We start from the raw sequence: 21,165 nt of genomic DNA, 5'->3' as shown, positions 1-21,165 counted from the left end.
GCAAAGAAACACTGGGAGCGGCGGCACCACTTCGATATCTTATGATCACAGACTGCTAGGACAACTTGCAACTGACCGGTGTAGGGTGCGGAATAGAAGTCACAGTGAGAAATTTTCACATGAAGAAGGAAAAAGATATCCTCCGAGGCCGGATAAAGCGTCACTTATGATGTGAAACAATTTGTTGCCCTACTGCACACGCCCCACACCTGTGATCCACTCGCCCACTCACCTGACCCCAAGCTGCATTGGAACGCTGTTCATATATTGCTTGCTGATTTTATAGTTCCTGAATAAAGCTGTTACTTGGTTTCCTGGACCGGTGAGTGTGATATCTTTTTACTTCTTCATGTGAACATTTATTTAAGATAACTTGTCCTCGGATTAAGCCCTTTCACTGCTAATAATCTCATCAGTAACAACATATATGAAGTGTTAATGTGAAAGACAAAATAGCATACTGTGGTAGCCCTGGGGGGTGTAGGGTAGTTGGGATGTTGTGGTAGGTAAGGGGTTAATGTTAACCCTAGAGTTCGTGACGCCAGGCTGAGGGCTGGTATGCTGAGGTAATTCTCCGGCCTATCGCCGCCCTACCCAGAAACGATAGGTGCATGTAATAAAATGACTGAAGGTCCACAAGGTACTTGAACTTGAACAAACTTCACTTAAGTGCTTGCAGTACATCCAATGAACAATAACAGTCTCAGGCAAACAGTCTCTATAGATCGCAATGACTGACAATTGTTGCGGACCTTGAGTGATATTAGAAGTCTCTGAATTTAGGGTAGTTATTGCAGATTTAGGGGATAGATAAGGTCCAGTGATCCTGCAGAGTGCGTGGGGATTGATACACTCAGTAATTAGAAGTTATCGGCCGTCGCCACAAGGATCAGGCCTAGACTCACAGATCTCAGCAGCGCAGATGCTTCTTGCTTGCTCGCACAGGAACAAGAGAGATCCTTACTGCTTGCCTGTGCAGGAACAAGAGAGAGAGAAGATGGCCGCCGCTCCCTTATATGGGCAGGGGGCGGGGCTAATCTCATTGGTCCGAACACCTGTCACTCACTGTTTCACAGTGTGATAGGTTTGACTACGTCACAGAGACCTCCAAAGGTCCTCAAGCAGAAATACCATAGAGTTCTCCTGATTACATGACCCGCAGGTCCTGCTACGCTATGGTAAGGTAATTAACTATTTATTTACATTTATATAATCCTATAGACATAAATCCCAACTGGTTACTGGATAGTTACTATCTGGATAAGAGGTGACTAAGGCTGAACCAGACAATTGGGACCCCGACGTCCTAGGGACTCTGGCTATGGGGACCACAATAGAAGGTACTGGATAGGATACGGTACCGGGACACCCAAATACCTTATGCAGTATGTTATGAACATTTGTAGTCGTCAACCTTTATAGAAGGTCTCTCTCCTGAGAGAGTGTTTAACTGAGCACTTCTGTCTGATCCTTTGAGTGATCAGTGGGGATCTCAGCACCCAGACCCCAACTTAAAAAAATCTTCACACTATGACGTATCAGTAGTTGGTAAAAAATGATAAGTATGCTTTCAAATGTCATGCAGAAGTGTAGCAGCAAATAACAATGAAGCCTAAAACATTGAATGGAGTCTCATTTAGCCAATTCTAGTATCAGCAGTTAGTGATTTTAGGAAATGGAACTATTGGGGGACATTTATCAAGGGGTTTAGTCAGGTTTTCTTTACTATAATTGTAGCAAAATTGTCACAACTGCGACTACGTGTGTTTTTGTGCGACAATTTGCGTGAAGAACAAGAAAAGCAAGAAAATTCAAACTTGCTTACGTAGTAAATTTTTCAAATTGGATTTGCTTTAGTCAGGTATTTATTAACTGCGCAATAAAGTCGCAGCTGCGCAATAAAAAGTCACAACTGCCTTAAAAATTTACTAAATTTACTCCAGCTCAAACATGGAGCAGGAAAAGCTACTGCCGCCCGGGCTCCGACATACTTTCTCCCTGCTACCATCACTTCGCTACAGGGACACTGCAGTGATTTACATCCCACCCCTCTCACCTGCCAGCGCCACACAACTCCCAGCTGTCTGCTAACTGTTGCAAGACTACAAGTCCCAGCATGCCTTTACAGTGAGGACACGCTGGGAGTTGTAGCCTTGTAGCAGCGGGAGCTGAGCGGCGCAGGTGGGAGACAAGGGGGGATATATATCAGTGTCCCCATCATTATTAAGTGAGGGTAGCAGGGAGGCTGTATGAGGAGCCCGGGCGGCTGCTCTGTAATGTCAGCCCGGGCTAAATATAACATATACCGGCGCCGCAGACTCCTAAATCCACTGCTGTCATTTCACATTTCCCGCTGGGTCCTGTGATTGGCCAGGACCAGCAGCCAATCACAGGACCAGACCGGAACAGTGACATGATTAGGGGATATAGGAGTCTGTCAGAGAGGTGGGGGTCCGTCAGCATACACCCCCCACCGGCCTTCACCTGCGCTGTGCCCGTCCGTAAGCCCCCCCCCCGGCCTTCGCCTGCACTGTGCCCGGCCTCCGCCCCCACCAGTACCCCTCTACTCCCCCCAGCCCCCCGGCCTTCACCTGCACTGTGCCTGGCCTCCGCTCCCACGTCTTCAGTTGCGCCGGTCTGACGTCCCTCACAGGGCGCCCAGAGAGAAGGAGCGCTGCGCTAGATGGGTGAGTGTGTGCGTCTGTCTCTCTGTCTGTCTCTATCTCTGTCTGTGTGTCTCTGTTTGTGTGTGACTGTCTGTGTGTGACTCTGTGTGTTTGTGTGTGTGACTGTGTGTTTGTGTGTGTGCCTGGGCTCCCTTTGCAGGATTACAACTCCCAGCATGCCTTTACTGCAAGGGCATGCTGTGAGTTGTAGTCCTACAGCTGGGGGCAGGGGACAAGCTTGTCCCTTGCCCACACATCTCCTGCACCACACAACTACAATTCCCAGCATGTCCTTACTGTAAGGGCATGCTGGGAGTTGTTGTCGTGCAGCTGGGGGCAGGGAACACGCTTGTCACTTGCCCACACATCTCCTGCACCACACAACTACAACTCCCAGCATGTCCTTACTGTAAGGGCCTGCTGGGAGTTGTAGCTGTGCGGGGCGGGAGATGTGCGAGCAGGTGATAATAAATGTACTAACCCATTTTTTGTTTTTTGTTTTTTCTTCTCATTTCAGATCCGTGTATCCTGTGGACTCCTTCGGATTCGGTGGACTACTTCGATGACCAGCGTTTTTCTTTAAACAAAGATATGTGTAGTCCAGCTCACTCCCTCAGCCCGTCGCGCCAGGACCGATGTGGGCAGCACCGACTGGAAACAACGAACAAAGGCAGAATGTCCAGCGCGAGTATCAGAGAACAGGATGTTTTATTCCAATAAAAGCTACGAAGACCAGGAGAACATGACAAGGTGACGCGTTTCGGTCCTAAAACTGGACCTTAGTCATACCCCTTAGGTGTATGACTAAGGTCCAGTTTTAGGACCGAAACACGTCACCTTGTCATGTTCTCCTGGTCTTTGTGGCTTTTATTGGAATAAAACATCCTGTTCTCTGATACTCGCGCTGGACATTCTGCCTTTGTTCAGCGTTTTTCTTTGTTTGATTTTAATAAAATGGTTAACTTGGTATTTGGCTGAGAATAAAAATACCAACCAAACAGTAACAGCCTGACGTTACCAGGATGGGCAAGGACCATTGTTACTGGCTCTCCCCAGCCTAAATAACGGCAGCCTGTTATCGCCTAGGCCCAGGAGCGCCATTTTTGACCCTCCGGGCCTGTTGGTAGCGGCTCTTCCCGGCACCCCTGTGGTGTTGGGTACCGGGGTAATAATTTGAGGTTAGCGCAAGCTGTTTTTGTGGCTAACGCTAAGCCCGGCTTAGTAATGGACTCCGTCTGTAAGACAGCTTCCACTACTAAGCCTGTCCAGTAAGTAAAAAAAAAAAAACACAACTGATTTTAAAAAAAATTATTACAAAAAAACACTCCCCCACAAGCCCTCGTTAAGAAAAACGCTGGTCGTCGAAGTAGTCCACCGAATCCGAAGGATTCCACAGGATACACGGATCTGTAGAAGAAGTAACAAAAAAAAAAAAAGTAAGTACATTTAGGGGAAAAAAAAACAGTGTTAAAAAAATATAATAAACACACACACATTATATATATATATATATATATATATATATATATATATACACACACACATTTTTTTCAAAGCTGCAAAGGGGTGTTCTGTAGTCATTATTTGGTTTTTGCTTATGTGTGCTAAAAAAATTGTATTTAAAAGTGATTTCTTGGTTTTTGCTCATGTAAGCCAAATTCATCAACCCCCTGTGATAGTATGATAAATATGTCATACATAAGCAAAAAAATAGCAAGAAAAAAATGACTACAGAACTTGCTTACCAAAACAACGATGATAAATGTCCCCGATTATGATTATTATGTTCTTTCCTTTCTTTCATAGTTCTTTTTATTATCCACTCCCTTTCTCATTTTCTTCTTTTTCATCCACAGTGATCATTAACATATCCTCTTCTGAATCCTCTTAAGGGAATGGTCCCACGTATCGTATATGCAACGCATTTTGCTTCATATCTGCTGCTGCGTATTTTCCTACCCATTGAGATCAATGGGTAGCAAAAAATCAGCTCCAGAAAATGCGCATCAAATAACGATGCATATACACTACGTACCCTAACAGGGAAGTTTGGCCACATAGGAGATGTTATGACTTCTACCCTGGCAGTGACACCCATGATTTAATGGTACTATGGCTGCACAATCTGCATCTTCAATAACTGTTAAGGCCAAGAACTACAAGATATGATGTGATCTGCCACAACCTTCAACTGGCTCCACACCGAGTACATCTCTTCTGCCTAATCCCTATGTCCTCACTTTTAATTAAAAAAAAGCTTTATAATTTTTGTGTGTATCTCAAGAGTTAAACTTCCAGGAAACATATGTTTTCTTGTGATTTACATAAATATTAAAATCCCCCAGTGTCATTATCTGCCATCTGATAGCCCTAAAGTAACCATTTGACCGAGTTCTAACTTCATTGTGTATCATGCAGACACAAGCCAGACTATTGAGTGCAGAAATGATATTCATGTAACCAAAACCGGCTGGGTTTCCAATAGCATCATAAACAAGAGCCCCGGCATCAATACATTAATCATCTTTCTATAAAACATATTGAATGAAAAACAGCACCTGGAAAATAAAATCAATGTTCACTGATGACTGATTTATCTCTCCTGATGTTTTGATCAAACGCTACATTGAAACATTTCAGCTTCTGCTAGAAAATGAGCCGAGTTCACTACTCTCTGATAAACATGATACATTTCCTTGTTTTATTGCTATACTTAGAGATAGCACAGACAGTATGGTGCAGGATATTACAATATATATTTCTGCTAAAAAACAAACTCGTGAATCTGTCCCCAGCAGATCGCTTTACAAATGTGTTTTTAGGCATGAAGAAGCAGGATGGAAATGGTGATTTGTGACTTTGATCTGTGGATTTGGCCATCGGTTGACAGGAGGAGCAGTATGGATCGACAGGGCGCAGTTTGGGGGTGTATAAAATTATACTTGAAGAAGGGATACTTAAAGGGGAACTCCGGTGGAAAAAAATGTTTTCAAATCAACTGGTGCCAGAAAGTTAATCAGATTTGTAAATGAAACAAAAGTGAGGCAGGAAAGGGGAGAGCACACAAGAGGCAACTTCACCTTAAACGATCTGCAGCGCCGTCTCGGCGACCTAATTCAATATCATAAGTAAAGGAGCATGTATGCGACCTCACCGCTCAGCGGAGATAGCTGCGTCTCAGAGTCCGGTTCACGGGGTGCTGGGTCTCAACATCAGCGCAGGTATGTGGCGCTCGGAGGCAATCCGAGCGCCACATACCTGCGCATTCTTAGCGCCACATACCTGCGCTGAGACCCAGAAACCCGTGAAACGGACTCCGAGACGGAGCTATCTCCGCTGAGCAGTGAGTGCACCTACGTGCTCCTTTACTTATGAGATTTGTAAATGACTTCTATTTAAAAACCTAATCATTCCAGGACTTATCAGCTGCTGTATACTACAGAGAAAGTTGTATAGTTCTTTCCTGTCTGACCACAGTGCTCTTTGCTGACACCTCTATCCAGAGCAGGATAGGTTTGCTATGGGGATTTGCTCCTGCTCCGGACAGTTCCTGACACGGACAGCAGTGTCAGCAGAGAGCACTGTGGTCAGACAGAAAAGAACAATTCAGCTTCCTCTGTAGTATACAGCAGCTAATAAGAACTGGAAGGATTAATATTTTTTAATAGAATAATTTAACTTTCTGGAACCAGTTGATATGAATATTGTTTTCCACCGGAGTGCCCCTTTAAGCTACTACTGGTTTTGCACTTGCTAGATTTGGTTACAGAACCTTATGGATCCCCTGGATTTAAGCCTCACAAGAATGTGAATAACTTCACTGTAGGGTAATCCTCAGGTCACCAATAGTCTCCAGTAAGCAGCCAGATCCAACATGGATGAAAAGGCATGGGTGTGAAGACAGGTCAGGGATGTGGTCACAGCATTGGAGCCTGGAAAGGAGTATTGAGTCTGGACTAAAGTACAATCACAGCAATACAGTGGACTGGAATTAGGCAAGAGCTGAAACCAGAAACACACAGACCAGGAACAGATCCGGAACCAGGAGATACAAGGCAGAGAAAGGCCAGAATAGTAACCAGGTGATATCAAGAAGCTCATCCAGATGGTGACTACCAGAGGATATTTTGGGAACGCTTTTGTGTAGGATGGTGTAGGTGAACGATGGTTGTATTGTATATAATTTGTGCATCTAATACATATTATCCCTGATTTAAAGGATAGGGAATAAAATGTCTGATCGCAGGGGTCCCATCATCTCACAAAGGTGGGTGCGCAATTACAGATTGCGATGGTCCCCAGCAGCGGGACCCCCACAATCAGACATCTTATCTCCTATCCTTTGGATAGGGGATAAGATGTATTAGTGCCAGAGTACCCCTTTAATTAAATGATGACTAGTGATGAGCAGCATAGGCCATATTCAAATTTGGGATATTTCATGAATACATGGATGAATATTCGTCCTATGTTAGCAAATTTCACATATTTGTTCACTTTGTTTCCATGCGAAATTCGTGATGAAATTCGCAAAGTGCGCATGCGCGATTATATCTTTCAACTAACTGCTTTCCTCTTGGTTGCTAGGGATGTTGCAAACCTCTGACAACTGTATTTGCATCCTTCTCATTGGCCCACAATCTAAAAGAAGAGAGGAATCAGTGCCCTCTGGTAGTGTCGATATTCACAAATTTTCGCATATTTGCATATATGAAATATTCGGGCTCCTCACCGACTCACACAGTAAATAATATTGGAGCCTTCTTTTGGACTACAAGCTGGAAGCAGAGAGGGATGATCACTTTTTATTTACACAGTACACATCATTGTGATGTGTACTGTGAAAAAAAACAACAACTAATATTTGTCATAATGAATATATATTGCTATATTCTAAATATTCGCGAAATCGGGAAGTGCCGATATTCGCGGTAAAAATTGGCAATTTGAATATTGGCACTAACTAGTGATTTTTTTAGAATTACACTTTAGTAGATGACATTTTGTGCAACATGCAAAAATGTGCAATTCTTTTTACAAATGCCAATTTTGTAATCCAGGTTGAGGCTGCAATTACACAACAGAATTTTTGCACAACCACACCAATTTTGCTTCCACGTTCATTTGGGTGGTTTCTGGCTTGTGCGAAGTTTGGGCGGAATTGGTGCGGAATCCGCATGCGGAAATTCAGAAGTGTTAATGGGAGTGTGAAATCCCATAGAAGTCTATTGGGCTTTAATTTGAGGTGGAATCTGTGCGGAATTCCACCTGCGGAAATTCTGCTGTGTGAATAGACCCTTAGGCTGGTGTAGATTTGTGACAAATTGAGAGCTTTGGGACAAATTGTGTTACATGTTGCACATGATGAATTCACGACCACTGGGGAAAAAAAATTAACCACAGTAAGGCATAGCTAGACAATTTTAGGAAAAGCATCTAAGGCAAAAATCATAATTAAAAAATAAAAGTCTCTCAACAGCAACTGCGACAAAAACAGCACCACAAAAACAGAATAAAACCAACAATAAATATCCTCACTGTCACAAAGAAGACCATGATCAGAACTAGAAGATGCAAGGAAAGGCAACTATGGCCTTGGACAGAACCAGGTGTAGAAGGTTGTGCAGTATACAAGAGGGAGATCTAATCCTGCTAACTCCTGCTCACTTGGTGCCCAGTCAGGAAAGAGCCAAGTTAGAAGCAGGAGTAGCACTACAGCTACCAGGTATCGTATCTTAGGGTCTAGGCATGAACATAGCCTGCAGTAGCCAGGAGTCTTGACTAGGAGTAGTGCAACATGTACCAGGTGTATTATCCAAGGGATATGTTGGCAATGGCATGGAGGACCTTACCTCCTAAAACAAGCTGGCAGGATTAAATGGTGTCTGGCTGGCAACTGGAAGTCATTGATGGTGGTGTCTTTTTTACATGCTGGCTGCTTAAAGAAATGGTGTGACTACTAAGAGTAAGAAGGAGGGTGGTGTTGGAGTGGACAGCAGTGAGTACAATGCGGTTTGTCAGAGGTGGGGTCTTTACCAAGTTACACTAATAAGGAGAGAAATAAAATACCAATAACAAGGATAAGTTGGAGTAGTTGTCTATAGCTACTGATCATGTTGCTGCTTTTATAGTAAAGATGTATCAATGTTTGCTACTGGCAATTCTACAATGCTAATTTACACTAGGTTTAAGTAACCCCTACTCCCCTTACTTACCCTCCATCCATACAGTGCTGTACCATGCATGCATACTATAGTCATACGCCATCACCTTTTACCAAAAGCATGCAAATCATAGTGACAACCTCTGCTTCTACTATGGGATTGGGCATATTCTTCTCGACCATGGTGTGTGAACCCATAAAAGGGTTCCATGCCCATAAGTTTCCCCAAGTTTAGGGAAATCAACCCAAAATCCCTTTCTCTCCTACACAGAACTGAGGGTGTGAACTGGTACAATGGATTCCCTTTCTTATGGTGATATGATTATTGGGGAGAAGCTGGTAACAGGACCAAAGGGAAAAAAAATGGGATACGGGGCAATACGTTTAAAGCCCGCAGGGCTACATTTTTGAGAGAGGCGGAAGTAATTATCGCTCTCTGCACTTCCAGGTGGGGCTTATTGGTAACAGGTGGGGACGTGTGTATATAACTCTCCCCTCTCCTACAGGGGCGGAGCACGTGTCATTTATGGAATCTCTGCTTCCTGTGTTTGAATCTCCGACAAAAATCTTCAGAGCTGCTGCTCACGGTGCGGAGGCCTCGCTGTTCATGAGTCTGGCTTGGGGGGGTGCAGGCGCGGCATCCCTGGCAGATCCGCTGGCTGTCTTATCTGGGGATGCTGCATCTCACTCTGATTATAAGGTAATATAGGGCAGGTATGGTTCTGGCTGGCTCTGCTCGCAGCGGTAGTGGGGGCCAGGAGCGGCAAGCAGGTGAGTTAAATCGGTGCTGGGGGTGGCGCGGCCTCAGCATTTCGCGCAGCCCACTAGCTGCTTCATGGCGGCATGTGGACCGCCCGCCACCCGCACAGCTACAATTGTCTATGCCCTTGGGACAGGTTGCGGCAGCAGCCCAGTTCTATGCATGGCCGCTCGTCAGGCGGTCCTGTCAGCTTGTCTGCTATTGTTAATCTAATGTATAGTGCAATGCTCTGCGGAGGGTTGTTTCCATATAACGTTTGCTGTATACAGTGTGGTGCAATGCTCTGCAAAGAGTCGTTTCAATATAACTTTTGCTGTGTGCTGCTGTGCTCTGCGGGGTATACGGTGCTCTTGCAGTATAAGGTACAGTGTAATGCTCTGCAAAGGGTCTCGTTACAATATAACATGTACTGTATGGTGCATTGCTCTGCAGATGGTCTCGTTACAATATAGTATTCATGATATACAGTTATGGTGCAATGCTCTGCAGATGGTATCGTTACAATATAGTATACATGATATATAGTTATGGTGCAATGCTCTGCAGATGGTCTTGTTACAATATAGTATACATGATATACAGTTGTGGTGCAATGCTCTGCAGATGGTCTCGGTACAATACAGTATACATGAATTATAGTTATGGTGCAATGCTCTGCAGATGGTCTTGTTACAATATTATACATACAGTATAGTGCAATACTCTGCAGATGGTCTCATAAACAAACTTCATACAGTTAGTGTAATGCTCTGCAGATGGGATGGTTTCAATATAACATACTATATAGGGTATAGTGCAATGCTCTGCAGAGGGTCATTGCAGTTAGCATGTGCAGTGTGGTGCAATGCTCTGCGAAGGGTCTCGTTACAACACAGGGTGGCATGTACTGTGTTTGGTGTGGTGCAATACTCTGCAGAGGATCTCGTTGCAGGGTAGCATATGCTGTGTGGTGATTCAGTGCTCTGCAGAGTGTCTTATTTCAATATAGTATACAGTAGGGTGCAATGCTCTGTAGAGATATAACATAGGCTACATCTAATTAAATCATAGTATACACAGTGTAATACTCGTTATTTGCATGATTATGGTATCCATACCAGGGGCATACCTAGAGCATGTGGCACCTGGGGCGGACCCTTTGTTTGGCACCCCCCCCCTTAATTACACCCCCCTCCCCCCAGGGGCGGACTGACAACACTCGGGGCCCCCGGACCAAAAAAAAAAGGCAAGGGCCCCTGCTAGGCTCTGCAGCTCGTCAATCTTCTGCCACGCTCCTATTCCACCCAAATCCCACACACAATAAATGTAAAATTTTTATATGTAAGAAACACTTTAACGTAGGTAAATTTTCATGACCAATAATACTGGTATACAAGGAGTAAATATATACCACCACACAATAACTGGATAATACCGCCATATTGTACTGAATAAAACCACTATACACAGACCAGTATACTATAAAGGATCTGTATACAATATAAGTGATTATATACAGGAAAATATGGCGGTAGATATCAGCTGTACACAGGATGTATATACCATATAAGGGATTACAGTTACATTTTGGGACTCACAATAACGTCTTTTCTGATCAGCGGCGTCCTCTTTCCTTTTCTTCTCCGTCCGGATAAGACTGCCATGTGGATCGCTTAACATCTGCAGGAAAAACATGTCAGACTCTGCATATATTCAGTGCCCTCCTCTACACAATCTTCCCATCTATAGGCCCACAAACTGTAATAATGCCCTCCTTGGTTTCATGCACAGTAAAAGGGCAGGTAGGTAGGTAGCCAGGTAACCCCTTCTTTCCCATAGGTATATGCAGAGTTACATCCCCCCCTCTTCCCTATAGGTATATTCAGAGCTACGCTACACCCCCCCCCTCTTTCCCATAGATATATGCAGAGTTACACCCCCCTCTTTCCCATAGGTATATGCAGTTACACTCCCCCCTCTTTCCCATAGGTATATGCAGAGTTACACCCCCCCTCTTCCCCATAGGTATGTGCAGTGCTACACACACCCCTCTTCCCCATAGGTATATGCAGAGCTACACCCCCACCCTTCCCCATAGGTATATGCAGAGCACCCCCCTCTCCCTCCCTTCCCTATAGGTATATGCAGAGCACCCCCCCTCTCCCTTACTTCCCCATAGGTATATGCAGAGCACCCCCCTCTCCCTCCTTCCCTATAGGTATATGCAGAGCACCCCCCCTGTCCCCCGCTTCCCTTTAGGTACAGTTTATACAGAGCACCCCCTCTCCCCCTTCCCTATAGGTACAGTATATGCAGAGCCCCCCCTCTCCCCCCCTTCCCTATAGGTACAGTATATGCAGAGCTCCCCCCTTCCCTATAGGTACAATATATGCAGAGCCCCCCCTTCCCTATAGGTACAATATATGCAGAGCCCCCCCTTCCCTATAGGTACAGTATATGCAGAGCCCCCCCTCTCCCCCTTCCTTATAGGTACAGTATATGCAGAGCCCCCCCTCTCCCCCCTTCCCTATAGGTACAGTATATGCGGAGCCCCCCCTCCTCCCCCTTCCCTATAAGTATATGCAGAGCACCCCCCTTCCCTATAGGTACAGTATATGCAGAGCCCCCCCCTCTCCCCCCTTCCCTATAAGTATATGCAGAGCACCCCCCCCTTCCCTATAGGTATAGGCAGGGTTAAAATAAAAAAAGGATGCTCACCTGATATCCCACACAGCCATCTCCTCAGCTGCAGGGCCCGCGTCTTCTCCCCTCCACAGAACAGGTGCCGGATGAGTGACGTCATCGGCGCCTGTGCTGCGTAGGGGCGGAGGTCACGTCTCCTCTGTGTAAGCTGCAGATGCGATTCACACAGAGCGGACGCCTTCTCCTGTATGTGCGTGTATCGCGCATACAGGAGAATGTAGCGCTGTCTGCTGGGGATCTGGGACACCCCCCCCCCCTTGGTACGCCACTGGTGGTACAAGGTGCACACGAGTAGAGCATCTTCACGGTTTGATAACTCCATGAGTTTCTTATCATCTGTACTCTCATGGTTAATTCATAAGCTTATGGCACACTGCTCGTACGCGCATAGTATGTATACAGTTTCATGTTGCTAATATCATTATACGGTACACCGCATTCATACGGTTCTCACACGTAGTGTGATGCTGTTTCATGCGGTTGCGGCCACACGCTCATAGCATGTTTACAGCATTATACTGCTCATAGTACTCATACCTCCATAGAGTCATACCACATATTAATTCATAGCACTCATGACTCACATGCGCTCGACGGTTATACTGCACATGTACTTGTAGCGTTTATACTGCACATACTCGTGGCCTACATCAGGCACATACGCTTTTAGCATTGATACCGCAAGTATACTCATAGCATTATACTGCTCATAGTATCATACCACTATACGCTCATAGCATTTATACCACATATATGCTCGCTGTATTCATACCACAGACATGCTCACGTCATATATATTGCACATATAATTGTAGCAATACACTACACGGACATTCGTAGCATTCAGTCTGTACATATGATGGTAGTATTTATTATGCTGACACGTTGTACTACTTATTCTGCGTACATGTAGCATTCATTCTGTTATGTTCTCTGCACTAACATCCATAGCGTTTACTGCACATGGGTAATGGTATTTATTCTGCATGGTTATCCGTAGCGTCTACGGGTCAATGTCGGTCAGAGCAATTGCATTGTTGTTTATTGTCATGATCTGACACGTTCTGAGCTCAGATACAACCTCCTCGGTTGTATTTCACGACTACATTATCAGTTAGTTATAGTACACATATTCAACTATCCGGCACAGGTACTCGTTCAAAGGGTGGTCATTCATTTTAGTGGCACTAATCGGCTGTTCAATACCCGGTCACCTGACTCGTTCCTTCAGGATTAGGGGTTGAATAGCGGTTGTTACTGACTCACATTCAGAGCAACCAATTTCAGGAATATTCACAATGTTACCCTGTTGCCTGACTTGCCTGTTGCCCATAGCAACCCCAGCGGTGCCCCCCCCCCCTCTTTGTTTCCTCTTACCCTTCAGGCGGCCCATGGTCTCAGTAGAGGGTCGGTGTAGCCACTGTCATTCAGTGGCCAGGTGCAATCATTATGTTTTGTTTATGCAGTTTTCTTCGTGTCAACTTCAAAGTTCCTAAGTGCTGCTAAGGTGTGTGTAGTTACTGTCAGGGAATTGGTAAAAAAAAAAAAAAAAAAGTTTAGTTTATTATTTATGCATGTGTATTTGATTGGCCAGGTGCAAAAAAAAAAAAAAAAATAAAAAAAAAAAATGGTTTCCGGCAAATGTAAACTGACCATTCCTGACATGTCCACAGTACACTCATAGGGTCGTTTTTTGTTTTTGATTTGGTGGCTTGGTACTGACACGTCCTCAGAGCAGGCTGCCTTAAGTCACACGTTCCCTCACGTTTTACTCAAGTATTTCAAAGCCAGCACGCTACCCACTTTTCTGACTCTTCTTCAGATCAGTCACAGTCCCCATAAACACAGCAGTACACATTTGTTATTGACCCATCTCCAGAGCAATGCCACACAGTCGACTGGTTCTGACTCTTCTTCAGAGCAGTCTTGGGGTCTGGGTGGTGCACAGTACCACGGGTCACGCCCATGTCCACAGAGCAGACCACGCAAACAACTAAATTGATTCCTTTCTCAAATAGTCTGGGTAGGGGTATCAGTGCACATGCTTGTTGTTGACACATATTCAGAGCACGCCACATAGTCTACTGTTCCTGACTTGCCTTCAGAACTGTCTCAGTTCTTTTAGACTGTATCACATGCTTGTTGCTGACACGTCTTGAGAGCAGGTCACGTAGTCTACTGTTCCTGACTCCTTTTCAGAACAGTCTCAGTTCATTTAGTATTGCATGACACGTTTGTTACTGACACGTCTTCAGAGCAGGCCACTCAATTCCACTGTTCCTGACTAATCTTCAGAACAGTCTCGGTTGTTAAGTACGTCAGCCACATACTTGTTACTGACACGTAGTCAGAGCATGCCACGTAGTCTACTGTTCCTGACTTGTCTTCAAAACAGCCTCAGTTCTTTATTACTGTATCACATGCTTGTTACTGACACGTCTTCAGAGCAGGCCACGTAATTCAGCTGTTCCTGATTCTTCTTCAGAACAGTCTCAGTACTTATACTACAGCGTCACATACTTGTTATTTCATACGTTCCCGGAGCAGCCCACGCAAACCACTGTTCCTGACCCATTTCTCAGAATAGTCTTTAGGTAGGGGTAGCAACATTACACGCCTGTTGCTGACGCGTCCTCAGAACAGACCATATGGTTGATTGTCCCTCACTTGTCCACAGCAGTCTCAGGGGTCGGAGGGAAAAAAAGAAAAAAAAATCAGGTTAAAGGGGTAATGTCAGTTATTACTGACTCATTTTCAGAGCAGTTTTGTCGTTTGTTATATTTGTTATGACCTGACACGTTTTCAGGTCAGATACCACTTCGTCTGTTGAATTTATCGATTACGTTATCATTTCGTTGTAGTACACAGATTCAACTATCCGGCATAGTTGCGCGTTCTTTTTTAAGGAGGGTCGGCATTTAGTTGCAGATATATTGTGTATTTATTACAGTTACATGACTCATTTCTTTAGGATCGGGGATTGAATCGTGGTTACTGCTGTCTCATTTCAGAGCAATTGATTTTGACATGGTTGTGCAGGTAATCTGACACGTTTCAGATCGCATACAGTCTCACTATGTCATTTCGCACTTCCGTATTATGAAAAAAAAAAAAAAAGAAGGGTTTTACAAAGACCTGTTACGTTTACAGGCACGATGATTTCACACAGACCTGTCATGTCTACAGGCTCGATGGTTTCGCGGGGACCTGTGACGAGTTCAGGCACGACTGTGTAACAAAGACCTGTCATGTCTACAGGCATGATGGTTCACCTAAACACTGGTCACGTCTACAGGTACGTTGCTCACGCAGGGAGCTGTCATCGGCAACGGGTCATCACTCCCAAGTCCAGTTGGGTCAGTACATTGGCTAGTTAGGTATGTCTGTTGTTACAGTCTCAATCAGGTAAGGCGCCTTCGTGAACCTTCTCAGGCGACATGATCCACACGGTCTATCAGGTAGATAGGTATTTCTTGTCATTTACCTGTCAGTTTATTTTTTCCTCATAAATAGCAGGGGATTGGTCCTTGTCAGACCTGCCATGAAGTTAGCCTTTCCGTGTCCATTTGAAGTAATGTCACAAGTAGGGATGGTAATAGGTATAATTCAGTTACTATTTGGCAGGGAATGTTATCATTCTCAGGTTGTTTCTTTACAGATGGACGTTACTGCCACAGTTTCCAAGGTATGGTTACCACCTCTAGCAGTCACTAGTTGGTCGGGGCTACTCTCTCAGCACACTAGGTATAGTCTACTTTGTGTATGTGAAGATTGATGCTGGGTGTAGGATGTGTTATTTCAGGAATAGTATTTATCCTAGCATGGTGGCTTTTTGCCCTCTATAGGCGTGCCCTCATTGCGCGGTTATGGCACAGCTCAGACCGCTATGCTAGGGTAAGATCTTGTATAGGTATGTAGGCAATCCTTCCTGTCACTAGGACATGTATGGAGCCCAAACACAAGTTTAAAGCCCGCAGGGCTGCATTTGTGAGAGGGGCGGAAGTAATTATTGCTCCCTGCACTTCCAGGTGGGGCTTATTGGGAACAGGTGGGGGCGTGTGTATATAACTCTCCCCTCTCCTACAGGGGCGGAGCATGTGTCTTTTGTGGAACCCTCCCTTATTTTATTCCTTCACCATAGGGCATGCCCTCTATAGGCATTCCCTCATTGTGCGGTTATGGCACAGCTCAGACCGATATGCTGGGGTAAGATCTTGTATAGGTATGTAGGCAATCTTTCCTGTCACTAGTACATGTATGGAGCCCGAACACAAATGCAGTAATGACCACGATCCAAGATTAATAGGATCTCATTCTTTATTCTGCCAATCAGATGTGTTTCAAGACAGTCTCATTTTCAATGAACAATTGTTCATTGAAGAAGAGACGGTGTCTCGAAACATGTCTGAATTGGCAGAATAAAGAGTGAGATCCTATTAATCTTAGATCGTCGTCATTACTGCATGGATTGCGCCATATTATTATTTATTTTTTTTTGCTTATTTTTGATTTTCCAACACTCATTTCTGAAATCTGCTCACTTAGGAAATATTTTTTTTTTTTTTACTTTGCAGTGGTCATGTATTTATCAGATGCGATAGTCGCTATTTATGAAGAAAAAAAGTTGCATCTCCGTTTAAAGTCGCATATGTATTCCAGGTCCAACCTGGTTTACAGAAAGTGCATATGTCTGCAGAAAAGGACATTAACACCCACTTTAACAACTGTTCTTGTTCTGCATCATGAAGCAAAGCTACTACATTAATTATGTATATGTTAAATATATATGTATAATGTTAATTATAGCAAAAATTTATTATATAACTATTTAGCTATTAATTTTAAGGTTGAAAATACACACGGCACACCTTGTTAATTTTAGGACACGCACATGCTGGCGTACATGGGGCATGATATTGAGGGGCACCTAACAGAGGGGCAATATAAGTGATGGACAGAGTACATGGGGCATTATATTAGAGAGGCACATGACAAGGGGGCCCCCCTGTCATGTGCCCCTCACATATAATGCCCTCATCATGTGCCCCTCACATATAATGCCCCCGTCATGTGCCCCTCACATATAATGCCCCTGTCATGTGCCCCTCACATATAATCCCCTCCCTGTTGTGTGCCCCCCACTTATAATGCCCCCTGTCATGTTTCCCTCAAATAAATGTCCCCTTTTATGTGTCACTAAGTTTTCATAAGGTACTGTGTACATTACAGTGCCCCTGTGGTGTTTTCTACAGCTTTCTTACTCGCACTGTGCATGGATGTTTAATGCAATTCTTTTTCTGCTAATGTACACAGACACTCACACACACAGACAGACACACATTTGCACAAACACTTGTTCACACACACACACACACTCACACTTTACAGGATCTTACAAAAGCAAAAATTATCTAGCTCAGCAAACAACTTACTGTTCGGGCACTGTGCAAGCCGCAGCGACGTGATCTCCTTGCGCTGGCGCGATGATGTGATGTCCCCGCAGCTCAAATTCTGCAAACAAAGAGCAAGCGGCGTGAGAAAGGTGTGTAATGGTGGTGCGGAAGATGACAGCTGGGGGCAGCAATCTTGAGGGGGTGGGGGTGGCAATTGCCCCTTCCTTCCCCTTGATCTGCCACTGTCCCTTCCATTACTGTGCATTATGCCAGCACCCCACCCTCCGCTCTACATTACTATTCCTCATAAAAGCAGAACCTACCCATAAACCGGATCCAAAAACCACAAAACAGTCAGCTAACATAAGTCACATTGACCCCCCTTACACGCTGATAAGACCTTGGGGTGGGTAACGTACCGAGAAGTTTTTTTGGGGGGCTTCACTATTGTTTATGAGCCTGATGGTACTGCCCTGTCTTCCCGTCTTCCTTCCTGACGTAAACTCTGGCCTCAGCGCAGCGACGCAAGACTCCACCCACAAACGTCACAAAATGCGACCTCAAAATTAAACAAAAAAGCCTATGGATATTCATGGTGCGGCATAGTTTGTTTTTAAATATTTTTTTTAAATTCTGAGGAGGGTGGATGGGTTGTTGTGGGATAGTTGGAGCTATAGAGTGCAGCTATTTAGTGCCAGGCAGGCCAGTCAGGGTGCCACCCGATGCAGTACACACCCCCCCCCCCTCCCCGTCACTCTCTAGCAACACTACTGGTAATAAAGGGTAGATAAAGAACTTTGGTCATTAACATAAAGGAAAACTTTTCTGCTTTAAAAAAATGCATTTGTAAGCGGATTTCCCGATTTTTGCTTACGTTTGATTTATTTATCATGGTCGTGCAACCATTTGTTAAATAGGTCGCATGTAAGCAAAGGTAAGTAAAAAAAAATTGCCATATAAAAGCCATACGTTTGAAAAGAATGATAAATCTCTTTCCTTATGTATAGTGTTCATCATTTCAACCTGTTATGACTTACTGTCCCATGGGAAGCTTTGTTTTGTATTTTTCCCTGCATTAGATGTAATATAATTATTGTCATGAACCTTCACTTTTTAATACACAATACACACTACAACTCTTTCCAGTTCCATGTATCCTAGTCATACACAGCTTTTTATCAAAACTAGATTCCACTCTCCAGTGATCAGAAAATTGCCTATATGTGATTCCTTTGTGAAAGATTATTAGTGATCCTAAACGCCACATTAAAAATCACTTTCCTTTGGAAAATCTTTTGCTAATAACATTTTTCTTATAGAAAACAGCAGAGAAATTCTGTATGTCTGTGACCCACTTAAGAGGTTGATGTTGGGTTTATTAGAAGTTTCTTACATGCTGGTTCTATGTTACTTCTTATAGCCCAAAAGATGAGGGGGCACTGATAAAATTAATATTACAACTTCTAACAAAGTATTATTTTTCTTCTCTGGCTAAATTCTCAACGAATTTTCATTGAAATCCACAGAACTGATTTTTATTTTATTAAATCATTTCATTAAACCCTCTATATGTCAGGGCAGTGTTTAGGTGGTTAACTTTGACTGAATATTTTGCTATATAACCACTTGGCATTTAACTTGAAAAATGACTTTCTGCTTCACCTGTCAGCGGCCCGACTCCCCTCAAATAAGAGAGCAAGAGAAAATTTTAAATTTCAATTTCCTGATGCAGAGAGGCGACTTGTTCAATACTTAAACACCGTAAAAAAAAAAAAAAATAGAATAGAATAAAAATAAGTCATGTACACGGTTTTGTATTCATATGCTGGAACAAAGCTACATACTAGTACAGCTGTTTCTATGTGTAAAGGGCAAGAGATGCATAAATCTTTATATGGGGGTTATGAAAATTTGTTTTACAACAGGCTTCTCCTTAACCTTCCTACAGAGACACTGACCTCACTTACAGTACATGTAATGTAACCAATCAGTGTTTTTCTCAATTAGATGAATAAAGGGGACTTTTATATATCAATAGAGTTGAGCGAACCAAATTCAGCGATCCCGAGTTCTGTTAATGTTATGTAAATCTGCGTCGGCATCATGTGAGAATAGAAGGAAGGAGTATCATATGACCTTAGGTTAGTCAATTGCATTGCATGAAGAAGGCAGGACCACCTGACCTTAAGGAGGCCGATAATGCCTTGCATACAGCTCTCAGCCAATCAAGAGGCAGTATAGGGGTTGGTCAGTGGCTCCAGAAAAAGCCTATGCACTAATTTTAGGGAGAGCAGCTGTAATGAGCAGATTTCTGTAAGGGACAATGTTTGCAGTGTGTACTTAACAGCCCAGATAAAATAGGATACCTCCACTCTTTACCCTTCTCCCTCCTTTCGTAATTGCAAAGTAAAGCACTACCACGTGGTATTACTTCTGAAAAGCCAGAATCTGAAAAGCACATTCTAAGTATATGGCACATGGTAAGCATGCCTCCCTACACTTTCCTGCAACAATCCAACATGCTGGAACTCAATGTTAGACTGACTGTACCAGCAGTGGAACGGGATTTCCTCATGCAGCAGATGGACAGCTTTTGGAGCCAGTGGTATTTTTAGCTCAGGCATTGGTACCTGATCAAATACACCTGTCATGTGCTGAGGTCTCTTGCTTAGCACATGACAAGATGTGTCAGTAGGGACAACAGTGCAATAAATGATATTATGCCGCTAATATTCCTTCAGGAGCAAATGTTCCCAATGATAATTGAGCAAGGGATGGAAGAAGGTTCACATCTTGATGAGGATGAGTAAGTGGGATCTGACAAGGATATGGCGACAAAATTGGTTGAAGGGATAAAGGACAAGGCATCCACACAACATGATGATGATTATGTGCCCAAACCCTATGGAATTCTGGGTCACTAGATTAGACCACTAGCTAGAACAGTTTGCAATGGATGTTCTGTCTTGTCTACCCTCCAGTGTGGCATCAGAGAGAGTTTTAAGCATGTCAGCTGGAGTAATCACCCCTAAACTAACAAGATTGTCCACCAAAAATGTGGGAAAACTCACATTTGTTAAAATGAATCAGGCATAGAGAAGTGAGGAATTTGAAACTCCTGTGTCTCATGCCACAGATTAGATATCCATCCATTGTTGCTGTTGACTATTACTATTACTATGATACCACCACCACCACCACCACTGCACTGGTCTCACTACTACTACCCCTGCTGTCTACTAGCTAATACTACTACCAGTCAACCAGCCCTGCTGTTGACTTGCTACTACCATATCTGCATTAGCACAAATCTCCTCTCCTGTCCATTGTTTTACCCTGTGCTTCTGCCGATGCAGTTACTTTTACCACCACTCTTGCTGCTTCTACCTGGCCAACTCAAGATGATCTTAAAACAAGAGAAAATTATTAGTTTTTTGTTTTATTTGTAAAATGAAAGTCATTTCTTAATTTTCTTTACTCCTCTTGCTACTCCCCAAAATA

The 21,165-nt window shown here is 43.8% G+C and overlaps 1 long non-coding RNA gene across 1 annotated transcript in view; it reads right to left on the bottom strand.

Annotated features, from left to right (window-relative positions):
• LOC130275941 (uncharacterized) overlaps nucleotides 1-21,165 on the bottom strand; it is a 55,028-nt gene that overhangs the window by 8,837 nt on the left and 25,026 nt on the right. Inside the window, exon 2 of the long non-coding RNA XR_008844964.1 lies at nucleotides 17,704-17,782. This is a non-coding gene — a long non-coding RNA (uncharacterized LOC130275941). The remainder of the gene's footprint in view (nucleotides 1-17,703; nucleotides 17,783-21,165) is intronic.

This window comes from Hyla sarda, chromosome 6 (assembly GCF_029499605.1).
Source record: "Hyla sarda isolate aHylSar1 chromosome 6, aHylSar1.hap1, whole genome shotgun sequence".
In the NCBI taxonomy this organism is placed as follows: domain Eukaryota; kingdom Metazoa; phylum Chordata; class Amphibia; order Anura; family Hylidae; genus Hyla; species Hyla sarda.
Note: the sequence above shows the minus strand (reverse complement) of the source record. Positions and strands in the feature narration are given on the sequence as shown.